Consider the following 15,657-nt stretch of genomic DNA (forward strand, 5'->3'; position numbering starts at 1 on the left):
CCAATTATAAGTAAAGTTTCTGTATATGCGCACCTCACTCTGTTGAATATGTGCTTTCAATCCTTCATGATAGTGAATTGAAAAACATATTTCCAAATTGGTTTACAATGTGTCTTGGTCAATATTACAGTACAAGATAGCATTATTAAATAGCCAGGACCCAATATTGGCTATTCATGTGGTACTTCTATAGCAAAGAGCAAAGCATCATCTATAGCAAAGAATAAAACATCTGTATCCCACTTCTCTCATCTTTAAAATGTGGATTAAAAACATAAACCTATTCAAAGGTTACTGTGAGCAAAAATAGCAATAAGCACAATGTGTAAAATATAGTTTTTGGAAACACTAAATCTTCCAAATAGCATCATCATTAAAACGGTCGATTTCATGATCTAATAGATTATGGAAAAGAAATCTTTAACTAATTTGCCTTCAAATGACAACATACAACATAGTACAGATAAAACCTCTGTAAATTGATATATACAAATAAGGCAAAATCATCTATAAATGAAAGTGTTGGTTTGGCTCATTTATCTTGGTTTCTATAAAGTAATGTGTAATTTGTAAATTCTGTTATTTGGGGTCATATGGATGAGACTGGCTGCAACAATAAATTGAAATAATTTCCACTCAGTTTGCTGTAGGTTTCTGTGTATTTGTGTGACAATTTCCTGTTATATGATAAAAATATTTCCTTGAATGTTAATAAGGTAATTAAAAATTTTATTATAGTAATTCTTACCTTGTGTTTTTTTCTTTGCCATCTTATGGAATAACTTGAATGAAACTTTTAGCTAACCCAATTGATAAGTAATAGTGAATGTGATAAGAACTGTACAAAACTGAACTAAACAGACATTTCTCCAAAGAAGATATAGAGATGGCTAACAACACATGAAAAGATGCTCAATATCACTCATTATCAGATAAATTCAAATCAAAACCACAATGAGGTACCATCTCACACCGGTCAGAATGGCTGCTATCCAAAAATCTACAAATAATAAATGCAGGACAGGGTGTGGAGTAAAGGGAAACCTCTTACACTGTTGGTGGGAATGCAAACTAGTACAGCCACTATGGAGAACAGTGTGGAAATTCCTTAAAAACCTGGAAATAGAACTGCCATATGACCCAGCAATCCCACTGCTGGGCATACATACTGAGGAAACCAGAATTGAAAGAGGAATGTATACCCCATTGTTCATCACAGCATTGTTTATAATAGCCAGGACATGGAAGCAACCTAGATGTCCATCAGCAGATGGATGGATAAGAAAGCTGTGGTACATATACATAATGGACTATTACTCAGCCATTAAAAAGAATACATTTGAATCAGTTCTAATGAGATAGATGAAACTGGAGCCTATCAGAAAGAAAAACACCAATATAGTATGCTAACGTGTATATATATGGAATTTAGAAAGATGTTAACAATAACCCTATATGTGAGACAGCAAAAGAGACACAGATGTATAGAACAGTCTGTTGGACTCTGGGAGAAGGCAAGGGTGGGATGATCAGAGAGAATAGCATTGAAAAATGTATACTATCATATGTGAACCAGAATGCCAATTCAGGTTTGATACATGAGACTGGGTGCTCAGGGCTGGTGCACTGGGATGACCCAGAGGGATGGGATGGGGAGTGAGGTGGGAGAGGGGTCCAGAATGGGGAACACATGTACACCCATGACTGATTCATGTCAATGTATGGCAAAACAACACTACAATATTGTAAAGTAATTAGCCTACAATTAAATAAATTAAAAAAAAATAAAAAGATCTTCATGACCCAGATAATCACAATTTTGTGATCACTTACCTAATGCCAGATATCCTGGAATGTGAAGCCAAGTGGGCCTTAGGAAGCATCACTATGAAGCTAGTGGAGGTGATGGAATTCCAGTTGAGCTATTTTAAATCCTAAAAGATGATGCTCTGAAAGTGTTGCACTCAATATGCCAGCAAACTTGGAAAACTCAGCAGTGGCCACAGGACTAGAAAAGGTCAGTTTTCATTCCAATGCCAAAGAAAGGCAATGCCAAAGAATACTCAAACTACCACACAATTGCAATCATCTCACACGCTAGTAAAGTGATGCTTAAAATTTTCCAAGCCAGGCTTCAGCAATACGTGAACCGTGAACCTTCAGATGTTCAAGCTGGCTTTAGAAAAGGCAGAGGAACCAGAAATCAAGTTGTCAACATCCGCTGGATCATTGAAAAAGCAAGAAAATTCCAGGAAAAAAAACATCTATTTCTGCTTTATTGACTATGCCAAAGCTTTTGACTGTGTGGAACACAATAAACTGGAAAATTCTGAAAGAAATGGGAATACCAGACCACATGACCTATATGCAGGTCAGGAAGCAACAGTTAGAACTGGACATGGAACAACAGACTGGTTCCAAATAGGAAAAGGAGTATGCCAAGGCTGTATATTGTCACTGTGCTTATTTAACTTCTATGCATAGTACATCATGAGAAACCCTGGGCTGGATGAAGCACAAGCTGGAATCAAGATTGCCATGAGAACTATCAATAACCTTAGGCATGCAGATGACACCACCCTTATGGCAGCAAGTGAAGAAGAACTAAACAGCTTCTTGATGAAAGTGAAGAGGAGTGTGAAAAAGTTGGCTTAAAACTCAACATTCAGAAAACAAAGATCATGGATCCAGTCCCATCACTTCATGGCAAATAGATGGATAAACTGTGGAAACAGTAGCAGACTTTATTTTCTGGGGCTCCAAAATCACTGCAGATTATGGCTGCAGCCATGACATTAAAAGAAGCTTACTCCTTGGAAGAAAAGTTATGGCCAACATAGACAGTATATTAAAAAGCAGAGACATTACTTTGCCAACAAAGGTCCATCTAGTCAAGGCTATGGTTTTTTCCAGTAGTCATGTTTGGATGTGAGAGTTGGACTACAAAGAAAGCTGAGCACTGAAGATCTGATGCTTTTGAATTGAGGTGTTGGAGCAGACTCTTGAGAGTGCCTTGGACTGCAACGAGATTGAACCAGTCCATCTTAAAGGAAATCAGTCCTGAATGTTCATTGGAAGGACTGATGCTGAAGCTGAAACTCCAATACTTTGGCCACCTGATGTGAAGAACTGACTCATTTGAAAAGACTCTGATGCTGGAAACGATTGAAGGCAGGAGGAGCAGGGGACGACAGAGGATGAGATGGTTGGATGGCACCACGGACTCAATGGAGATGAGTTTGAGTAAACTCGTTAATTGATGATGAAGAGGGAGGCCTGGCATGCTGAGTCCATGTGGTTGCAAAGAGTTGGACAGGACTGAGTGACTGAACTGAACTGAAGGTGATAATCTGGGAAGTTTCTATAAACAAACTGTGTTTATTTCTTGTACCTTATCAGAAGTTCTATTTGCTAGTGTTACAAAAGCATCTGTTTTGTAAATGGCTTTCTTTCTTTTTTTGTTAACTTCAATAAAGACACTGAATAACTATTCTAAATTATGATAGATTTTTATCTCCCTAAGAAAGTGGTACTTTCAAAGAATATAATGAGTAAGAAAGGCAGGAGAGATTCAAGTGAGGAAATTAAGTAAGAAAAGTATGGGAAGGAAAGAAAGGAAAGAAACTTATTTGTGGCTAACAGTTGAGAAGATTAAATGATAAAGTATTTACATATTCACTACCACAGATAATATGTAAGAATGTAATAAATAATATGTGATAAAAAGAGAAAAGAGGAAAGCAGTAATCTGCTTGAGCTCTTTTTATTGAAGTACAGTTGATTCATGTTATTTAAAATATTATTATAATATGTCCCTCTTATCTCTACTTTAGCTCATATATGTTAGCACAGGTGAACATGGTTTTAAATTCAAGAGCATACACAAAGTGAAAACAACTAATGCTTTTAAGGAAAATGAAAAATCACTAGAGCAGGTTACCAAAGGTGTTCACAGATTATTTCTTTTACAGTGTTTCCAGAAATAGAAGAAAAATAAATAACAGGAAAATGAAAAATGTGTTGATCTTTCAAGGCAGATGTTTACTATTCCTAGACTGCTTCAGAATACTCATAATCTCAATAGTGCTAAGATGAACAGCCTAATACACACTCTCTTGTGAAAATATAGATGCTTAATTTGGGGTTAGGAATTTTTGATCATAGATGATAATATATTAAATTTTGTTAAGTACTCACAGATTTGTCTTCAGATTGAGTGCACCAAACTAACTCTTACATGTGCATTTCTGAATCATCATATAATCATACTTGCAAAATTTGGTATTACTCTGTTTCATTTATTCCTCAAATATCTAGACATGCTATATTCCAAGTACTCTTCAAGCTGTTAGTCATGAATATAATATTCTTTCTAATTTCTACAATTCTAGTTGGATAAGTAAAAAAGTGTTTATTTTTCCTGGCATAGTTTGCATTTTTCTAGTTATGAATGAATATGAACATCACTTTTTGTGCTACTGATTCATTGGGCTTCCTCTTCTGTAAATGGCTTCTTCATATGTTTTGATTATTTCTTTACTGTATTTCCTGTCTATACAGTCTATATATTAGCTCCCTCTTTGTGTGTAAACATATTCTCACAATCTGCAAATCTATTTTTAATGAAATGTTATGATTATGATTTATATATATATATATTAATACTCCATAACTTTCCTTTTAGTTTGTGCATCTATTGCTTAATTTAAGAAATTCTTCTGTTTAGAAAAAACTTTTATTTTATGTTATCTTCCTTCTCATTTTAACTTTAACATCAGTGTCTTCAATCCATACAGATTTCACTTTGAAATATTCTCTTTAATTTTTTTTCTCCAGATATTTAATGAGTACCAGGATAGGATAAATTATGCTGCAGTAGCAAAAGCTTCAAAGTCCAAATGACTGAACATACAAAACAAACATCTATTTATTGTTCACACTATATGCAAATCATAGGTCAGAGAAGCAATTCTGTCCATTGCAAGCTAGGATTTTGAAAGCATTATCACATTAGTAAGATGGAAAGCGGCAAATAGGAAATTGGCTTCTCAAGACTCTGGTGACATTTCATTATCCAAGTCAAGTCACAAAACCACTGAATTTAGTTCAATACATGATGGAAGGAGGGGATAAAATCTTATCCATATGTCCTGAAAATTAGCATATTTGTGAACATGCTGCCATTGAATATCTTACAACTAAATATTTAGCTTGCTTTCCTTTCTGGACAGTAAATGTGCTAAGCTCCTTCCTACTGGAGAAAATCCCAAAGTCTATTTTATACTTGACATTTGGTTAAATTTCTACATTTCTAAGAAGTACATGTTAGTCTTCATATCAGGTTTTGGTTTAGTTCCTCTTAATTCAGAGGTTTATGAAATAAAACAAAAGCAAGTTATCTACATATCATACATTTAATATGCAATGATAGAGGACGAACAGGGTAACTGCAATAAACCATTTTTTGAAAAAGGGAAAGAATGGAAAACACACAGTAGTTATTGATACACAACAATTTTGCACTCCCCTTAAGCAGAAAAAAAAAATAGGTTCTTGCAATCTAGGGTTAAGGGATTTTCCTTGATTAAGTCCTGATTCCTATCCTTCACTGTTTTTCCTTGCTCAGTGAGTTCCATGACATCTTGTTTCTTCCTATAGGAGACTCTTCCTTTTTAAATAACTTTATTTTTGATACATCCAAGAGTATATTGTTGGATGCTCTATTGAAAGATGAGCATCTTTATCAGTTCATTCAATGCTATTCTCTCAAATCCTCCCACCCTCACTTTCTTCCACAGAGTCCAAAAATCTGTTCTTTACATCTGTGTCTCTTTTTCTGTCTCACATGTAGGGTCATCGCTATCATCTTTCTAAATTCCTTATATATGCGTAATATACTGTACTGGTGTTTTTCTTTCTGACTTACTTTGCTGTATATAATAGGCTCCAGTTTCATCCACCACATTAGAACTGATTCAAATGCATTCTTTTTAATATCTGAGTAATATTCCATTGTATATATGTACCACAGCTTTCTTATCCATTTGTATGTCAATAGACATCTAGATTGCTTCCATGTCCCGGCTATTGTAAACAGTGCTGGGATGAACATTGGGGTACATGTGGCTCTTTCAATTCTGGTTTCCTCGGTGTGTATACCCAGCAGTGGGATTGCTGGGTCAGATGGCAGTTCTATTCCCAGTTTTTTTAAGGAATCTCCACACTGTTCTCCATAGTGGCTGTACTAGTTTGCATTCCCACCAACAGTGTAGGAGGGTTCCTTTTTATCCACACCCTCTCCAGCATTTATTGTTTGTAGACTTTTTAATAGCAACCATTCTGACTGGCGTGAGATGGTACCTCATTTTGGTTTTGATTTGGATTTCTCTGATAATGAGTGATGTTGAGCATCTTTTCATGTGTTTGTTAGCCATCTGTATGTCTTCTTTGGAGAAATGTCTGTTTAGTTCTTTGGCCCATTTTTTGATTGGGTCATTTATTTTTCTGAAATTGAGCTGCAGGAGTTGCTTGTATATTTTTGAGATTAATTCTTTGTTCGTTTCTTCATTTGCTATTATTTTCTCCCATTCTGAAGACTGTCTTTTCACCTTGCTTATAGTTTTCTTCATTTTGCAAAAGCTTTTAAGTTTAATTAGGTCCCATTTATTTATTTTTTTCTTTTATGTTGGTCAAAATACACTAACAACATTAATACTAATTTTAATTTTTTTTAAATCTGATTTTAACTCCAGGTTTAAGGCACTGTGCCATTGTTATGTATTTAAAATTATTTTTGAATAATAGAAAAATCTTTAATGCAAGATAGAATGTTATCATCTGGTTTCCTATTATACAATATACTTATGTACTCACACACGTGCACAATTCAAACCATTACATATTTTAATAAAGAATCAAATCACAATTACAAAGTTTTTCAGTAATTATTAATGTCAACAAAATCAAGTAAGTGGTCATATTTCTCCAATTGTTTCTTTGTTGTTTAGGGAATTTGTATTAAAAATTTAATAAATGAGATCATACTGTCTCTAGTATAAGGTTCAAGTAACTTTGTTAGTGGTTGATTTTGAGAGTTAAGTTTGGGTTTAAACAATATAAGGTTGACTATGAGCTCATCATTGTTGAAACTGGGTACTGGATACAAAGAGAGAGTTCATTCAATTTTTGTGGATATTTTTGTGTATGTTTGAAATTTTACAGATATAAATTTGTTGCTTTTTTCCTGAGGTTCAAATTCTCATTTGAAAATGTTCTACTTTAATTGGCAATTTTTAAAAGGATTGTTGTTGGTGAGACATAAAACCTTAATGAATCTTTACTGACTTGAAGGCAAAATCAAGATTATTTTCTACAATAGGGACATACAAGTCAATTGATTGTTTAAAAATTGGTTTAATTTATTTTCTTTAAGTCTTTCTTTGTTAATTTCTTTCTAATAATGTCAAAAATGTTTGCTAATATTTTCAGTCATATTCCAGCTTTGAGACAATGGTCTTTTAAAATAAATATTAGGAGGAAAGCAATTATGAGTTGGCAAAATGTGATCTGCAGTAAGACCTAAATGACTAGGTAAGGTCATAAGGAGAAGTCATGACATTTTGGTGAAGTATGTAAATATCTCTTGGGAATTTTATAAAAATGATGAAAGGGAATCTCATAAACTTTTGAACTTCCAGATATCAAGCAAGTTGCAGACTCGGAGGTTTGTTATTTGTGTTTTGTTCTCTATTTCTTTTTCTGCTGCTGCTGCTAAGTTGCTTCAGTCGTGTCCGACTCTGTGCGACTCCACAGACGGCAGCCCACCAGGCTCCCCCGTCCCTGGGATTCTCCAGGCAAGAACACTGGAGTGGGTTGCCATTTCCTTCTCCAATGCATGAAAGTGAAAAGTGAAAGTGAAGTCGTTCAGTCGTGTCCGACTCTAGCGACCCCATGGACCCCAGCCTACCAGGCTCCTCCATCCATGGGATTTTCTAGGCAAAAGTACTGGAGTGGGGTGCCATTGCCTTCTCCATTTTTTTTTCTAATGGTTACTAAATAAATGTGTGACTATGGAAGGAGCAAACAATACAATTTCTGACATATAAATAACAATATATAATTAATTGAATATGATTATATGTGGGGGTCCCCAGTGAACAAAGAAGGAATATCTACTCAGGGTAATCTGATATTCTCAGAATGTAACTATTTCTTCCTAAAATTCAATTTGGTAAATCAAAAGTAACACTTAGCATTTAATGGTGATACATACTCATGAAATTTTATAAAATTGTAAATAAATGTATCTCAAAGATTCTACTTAAATAATTTTCTCAGGATATTGAATGACAAGGCCACGATTTATTAGTTTTGTTTGAAATTTAAATGTTTCTCCAAATAACACCTGAAGAGCTCTGTCTATAAACCAGCTGTCCAAATCATGCCTAAAATGATATGCCATTTGTGGTAGTTAAATGGAAAAGAGCAGTTTTATTCATCAATGTTAAAATTATATTACATATGCTAGAAGAACTAGTAAATATTTTTAGCTTGATAATACAAATAATCTAATCAATATAATCAGAGAAAGATTTAACAATGCTACATGCAAGACTAGTAGTTTCCTGCATAGAACACAGGTTATAGCAAAATCCTGCTCTCAGTGGGATACTGCTGCTGCTATGTCGCTTCAGTCATGTCCGACTCTGTGCGACCCCAGAGATGACAGCCTACTAGGCTCCCCCGTCCCTGGGATTCTCCAGGCAAGAACACTGGAGCGGGTTGCCATTTCCTTCTCCAATGCATGAAAGTGAAAAGTCAAAGTGAAGTCGCTCAGTCGTGTCTGACTCTTAGCGACCCCTTGGACTGCAGCCTACCAGGCTCCTCTGTCCATGGGATTTTCCAGGCAAGAGTACTGGAGTGGGGTGCCATTGCCTTCTCCAAGTGGGATACTATAATAGAGTAATTCCAAGTATAAATATTGAAAATAAGTGAATCCCTTCACTATATTATAGGTCCTAATTAAATATATAATGTGAATATGAAACAGTATGTTTATCTATTTTCTTATGTTTTACTTTTAATCTAAAGTAAGGTTCTATCTACTTTGGCTATGATGCCATAAAGTAATTCCTAGTTACATATCATGCAATTCAAAAAGATTGTGGCTAGCAGCACTTGGGTCTAACAAATAATTCACCCTGAGTTTGGATGTAGTAATAAATTTTATATCTGAGGAAAAATATCAAATTTCATTTCTAACACTTTATACATAGATCAAAATAAGGTTGGATTAAAGTCAATATAAATCACAGCACAATCTGAAATGGTAATATACTATATATGTCAAAACTAGTGTTTCTGTCAGAAATCTCTTTAAATAGAAGAAAAAAAATCATTTTGAGGATGCTGTATGTTTTGAAGAAGGAAATACATAAATCTTTTTTTTTTCATTGAATGGTGAGTGCTTCATGGATCAACAATCCACATGTCATGACAAGCTGAAAAAATCATAGTAATACACTAGTATGATATAAGACGTGAAAATAAGACTAGCTTCTGTTTTAATTTTCAGCCAACATTTCTGTAAATGGGATCATTAATGTTTATACTTTTGTTAATTACATATTCCTTTTATAATTATTATACATATATATTATATATGTATGCTGCTACTGCTGCTAAGTCACTTCAGTCGTGTCCGACTCTGTGTGACCCCATAGACAGTAGCCCACCAGGCTCCCCCATCCCTGGGATTCTCCAGGCAAGAACACTGGAGTGGGTTGCCATTTCCTTCTCCAATGCATGAAAATGAAAAGTGAAAGTGAAGTCGCTCAGTCGTGTCCGACTCTTAGCGACCCCATGGACTGCAGCCTACCAGGCTTCTCTGTCCATGGGATTTTCCAGGCAAGAATACTGGAGTGGGGTGCCGTTGCCTTCTCCGATTATGTATGTATAGTACATATATATATATATATACACACACATATATATATACATATATATATAAACACACATATATATATATATACTTCCAAATAGTGATATTTGGTTTATCTCTTTACCTATGCTACTTTCAACACTCATGTCGAACAATATTGTTAAAACTTAAGATTTTTTTTTCACTACAGTTTTTATGGGGAATAATGCTGTTTAGTTAACTTCCCAGGTAGTGCTACTAGTAAAGATCCCACCTGCCATCGCAGGAAACATAAGAGATCAGGATTCGATCCCTGGGTTGGAAAGATCCACTGGTGGAGAGCATGGCACCCACTCCAGTAATCTTGTCTGGAGAACCCCATGGACAGAGGAGCCTGGTGTGCTACAGTCCATAGAGTCACAAAGAGTCAGACATGACTGAAGTGACTTAGCATAAACATGTTGTTTAATGGGGCTTCCCAGGTGGCACTAGTGGTAAAGAACCTGCCTGCCAATTCAGGAAATGCAGGACACTTGGATTCAATCCCTGGGTCAAGACGATCCCTGGAGAAACAAATGGCAACCTACTGCAGTATTCTTGCCTGGATACAGGAGCCTGGAGGGCTATAGTCCACGGAGTCATAAAAAGTGGGACATAACTAAAGCAACTTAGTAGGCAGTCACCCATGTAATTTAATAAAATTAAAACAATTTAGTCATTCTTTCTTTATTTAACAAATATTCTTAAGCATTCTTATGCTCAACCTACTCTAGACTCTAGGGTTAGTGTTCACTCATAGAAAATAAAGCATTTTTACATGAATCATACATAAGTTGAGAGAGATAGATATTTAATAAACGCAGACACATGAATATACTTACATACACATATAGCATGTGGGAATAAATATTATGACAAGAAGTAAAGCAGGGTAAAATGGTGGGTAAGTATGGTTAGGTATATTTTGCCTCAGGTGACCAAAGGAGTATCTCTGTAGTATGTGATATTGGCAGTTTTTAGGGTAATCTGTTTTCCAAAAAGAATGAAATCAAGTGGAAAGAACTAGAAGCAGTAACATACCAAGGAACAGGAAACAGGCCAGTGTGGACATAGCAGACTCATCTCACAGTGTGGACCTGGACACACAAGGGCTTACAAGCAGTGGTAAGATCCTAGGCTTAACTTCTGAAAAAGACAGGGTTGTTTTGGAAAGGTTCTGAGTGAATCAGCAACATGGTCTATATAAATATCTTCATTGGAAAGACTGATGCTGAAGCTAAAACTCCAATACTCTAGCCACCTGATGTGAAGAACTGACTCATTTGAAAAGACCCTGATGCTGGGAAAGATTGAAGGCAGGAAGAGAAGGAGACAACAGAGGATGAGATGGTTGGATGGCATCACTGACTCAATGGGCATGAGTTTGAGTAAACTCCAGGAGTTGATGATGGACAGGGAGGCCTGGCATGCTGCAGTACACGGGGTCCCAAAGAGTTGGACATGACTGAGCGACTGAACAGAACTGATATTTTTCTTTTAGAGTCCTTTTACTTTTTCTGCAAAATGTTGCAGATTGCTAAGACTTTCCATACATCCCACTTGCAGTTTCCTTTAATAAACACATCTAACTTTAGAATGGTATCTTTGTTACAATTAATGAACTGATACTGATACATGAACAATTACATTAATATTAATACTATCACTGCAAGGAGATCCAACCAGTGCACCCTAAAGGAAATCAGTCCTGAATATTCATTGGAAGGACTGATGCTGAAGCTGAAACTCCAATACTTTGGCCACCTGATGCGAAGAGCTGGCTCATTTGAAAAGACCCTAATGCTGGGAAAGATTGAAGGCGGGAGGAGCAGTGGACGACAAAAGATGAGATGGTTGGATGGCATCACCAACTCAATGGGCATGAGTTTGAGTAAACTCTGGCAGTTGGTGATGGACAGGGAGGGCTGGCGTGCTACAGCATATGGGGTATCAAAGAGTCAGACATGACTGAGCGATTGAACTGAACTGAACTGAATACTATCACTAAATCCATACTTTATTCAGAGTCTTAGTTTTAACCTAATATCCTTTTTATATCCCAAGAGCCAATCCAGGATACTACATTACATTTAGTCGTCGTGTTTCCTTAGACTTCTAGAGTGATGACTGTTTCTCAGATATTCTTTGCTTTTAGATCTTTACAGTTTTGAGGAGTACTTACTGGTCAAGAAATTTGGAAAATTTCCTCAGTTGGTAGTTGCCTGATGTTTCTCTCAAGATTACCCTGAGGTTATGTGTTTTTGGAGGGCAATCATAGAGGAAAAGTGACATTTTCATCCCATTACTAATAACTTCACTAACCACAGTTGGTGTCAAACTTGATCACTCAGTTGAGGTAGTTTTTGTCAGGTTTCTTCACTATAAAGTTATTCATTTTTTCCCCTTTGCTTATTGTACTCTTGAAAAAAAGTAACTATGAACAGCCTACATTTAGATGTAAAGCTTATAGAAAGATACACTCAGAATTATTCTGCATGGGAAATTCATCTGTTTCCTTCTACTTATTTATCCGATCATTTATTTTGTACTTTGGGTTAAAATTCAATATTACTTTATCAATTTTTTTCTCAAATTTTTTCCAGCTTTGACTGATGGAAGCTCTTTGAATGGCTCTTGTGTTTCTCTGACATATCCCGTCTATGTATGTATATACGTGTGTTTGCTGTTGGTGCTATTTTTCTTTTTATTGTTTGTTTTGGAGCATATCCTTAGTTTCTGGCACTAAAAGATATTAGGATTTACTTTGTATATTTCCTCCCTCAGGGTTTGAATCAGCCATTTCTCTTAAGAACCCTGGCTTCTTTGATTGGAGAGTATTATTAAAAACTTACATCTGGAAAATAGGTACGGCCCTTGCTACTAGGGTGTCATAGCTTCTAGGCTCTCTCATCAGATGGAATGAAATATATGTAAATATCTATAAATATTTCTACATGTATGCATATGAATCTATATTAAAGTAATAGGAGTTCATATTGATGTTTTGAAGCTATTATTATTATGCCATATAATATTCTGGCCTTCTCTTTTTGTTTATCTGTAATAAATTCCCATGCTATAAGAAGATTATGTCCAACAATCCATCATTCATGTACTTAACAGTACAGTTAATTCTAGGATGCATGTATAGTGGTTTCAAATTATTAACTGACAACAAACTTTATCAATTAGAGAGCAGTTCTATGCATGGTTACTTTTGCATTTATTCTTAAGCTTTTCACTCATTAAGAAAATTATTTAGTTCAGCAATACTTTTCCCCATGCCCCTTCAGTGAAATTTTTATACATTTAACAAAGTGATATTATTTTGTCACATTAAGCATACCATTCTGTAATTTCCTGGCCTAAATGATATTTTTTATATTTCCATAATAAAGGTTCACTCTTTTTTTCTGTAAAATTTCATTTCCTTTCCTTTTCCCAGATAATTATATAAATGGACTCATACACTACTCTTGATGCTAACTTTTTCATTTATGTTACCATGGAATATAGTTTCCACTCTTTTACTTCTAAAGTATATAAGAATTTATATTTAAGGTTCAGTTCAGTTCTGTCGCTCAGTCGTGTCCGACTCTTTGCGACCCCATGAATCGCAGCACGCCAGGCCTCCCTGTCCATCACCAACTCCCGGAGTTCACTCAGACTCACGTCCATCGAGTCAGTGATGCCATCCAGCCATCTCATCCTCTGTCGTCCCCTTCTCCTCCTGCCCCCAGTCCCTCCCAGCATCAGAGTCTTTTCCAACGAGTCAACTCTTCACATGAGGTGGCCAAAGTACTGGAGTTTCAGCTTCAGCATCATTCCCTCCAAAGAAATCCCAGGGCTAATCTCCTTCAGAATGGACTGGTAGGATCTCCTTGCAGTCCAAGGGACTCTCAAGAGGCTTCTCCAACACCACAGTTCAAAAGCATCAATTCTTTCGTGCTCAGCCTTTTTCACAGTCCAACTCTCACATTCATACATGACCACAGGAAAAACCATAGCCTTGACTAGACGAACCTTTGTTGGCAAAGTAATGTTTCTGCTTTTGAATATGCTATCTAGGTTGGTGATAACTTTCCTTCCAAGCAGTAAGTGTCTTTTAATTTCATGGCTGCAGTCATCATCTGCAGTGATTTTGGAGCCCCAAAATTAAAGTCTGACACTGTTTCCCCATCTATTTCCCATGAAGTGATGGGACCGGATGCCATGATCTTCATTTTCTGAATGTTGAGCTTTAAGCCAACTTTTTCACTCTCCACCTTCACTTTCATCAAGAGGCTTTTTAGTTCCTCTTCAATTTCTGCCAAAGGGATGGTGTCATCTGCATATCTGAGGTTATTGATATTGCTCCCCACAATCTTGATTTCAGCTTGTGTTTCTTCCAGTCCAGTGTTTCTCATGATATACGCTGCATATAAGTTAAATAAGCAGGGTGACAATATACAGCCTTGATGTACTCCTTTTCCTATTTGGAACCAGTCTGTTGTTCCATGTCCAGTTCTAACTGTTGCTTCCTGACCTGCATACAGATTTCTCAAGAGGCAGGTCAGGTGGTCTGGTATTCCCATCTCTTTCAGAATTTTCCACAGTTTATTGTGATGCACTATTTTGGCATAGTCAATAAAGCAGAAATAGATGTTTTTCTGGAACTCTCTTGCTTTTTCCATGATCCAGCAGATGTTGGCAATTTGATCTCTGGTTCCTCTGCCTTTTCTAAAACCAGCTTGAACATTAGGAAGTTCACGGTTCACATATTGCTGAAACCTGGCTTGGAGAATTTTGAGCATTACTTTACTAACATTAGTTTCTTGCAAACAGGAGTTGGGTCTTTTTCTTTTTTTACTCTACTCTTAAAGTCTCTGATTTTAGTTGTAATTAGATTATTATCCTTAAAAGTGATTATTAATATAACTAGATTAATATCTACCATGTGTGCAACTTTTATTCTAGTTAGTTCATTTTTTCCTTAGTTTTTCTCTTTTTCCCATCTTCTCTGGTTATAATTTTGTATTTTGTAAGATTCCATTTTCTCTCTACTCTCAGCATATCAATTACATTCTCTAAAAAAAAAAAAAAAGAACTTTAATGTTTGCTCTGAAGTTTACTGTATAATTTCTTTTTACTAATCTATGCCCACCTTCAAGTAACACTATATCACTTCACACGCAAAACAGAGTACATCCAATTCACCTTTTCCTTCCTTGTTGAGCACTGCTATCATTCACCTTATTTTTCCATATACCATCATCACCAGATACACTGCCACTGTTGTTACTCTGTACAGTCGTATGTTAGGTTAACTATGAATAAAAAAGTTAACATCATTTGTTTTACCTTCGTTTATACATTCTCTATTTTTTTCTCTTTTCTTTTTGTAGATCTGATTTTCTGACCCATATAATTTTTCTTCTTCATGAAAAAATCATTTTAACAGTTCTTGCAGAGAAATTCTGCTGATGATAAGTATTTTCTCAGTTTTTGCTTGAGAAGCTCTATATTTCTCTTTAGCAATTCAAGGATAATTTCTCTGGTATTGAATTCTCAGATTTTTTTTAACATAAAATATATCACTCCGATTTCTTTTTGCTTGTATATTTTCTTATTAAAGGTCTATTTTAATTTGCAACCTTACTCTTATTTTGGTAATTTTCCTTTGGTTTCTTTCAAGGTTTTCACCTTTCTTTGGCATTCTG

This window comes from Bubalus bubalis, chromosome 1, assembly GCF_019923935.1.
Source record: "Bubalus bubalis isolate 160015118507 breed Murrah chromosome 1, NDDB_SH_1, whole genome shotgun sequence".
In the NCBI taxonomy this organism is placed as follows: Eukaryota; Metazoa; Chordata; class Mammalia; order Artiodactyla; family Bovidae; genus Bubalus; species Bubalus bubalis.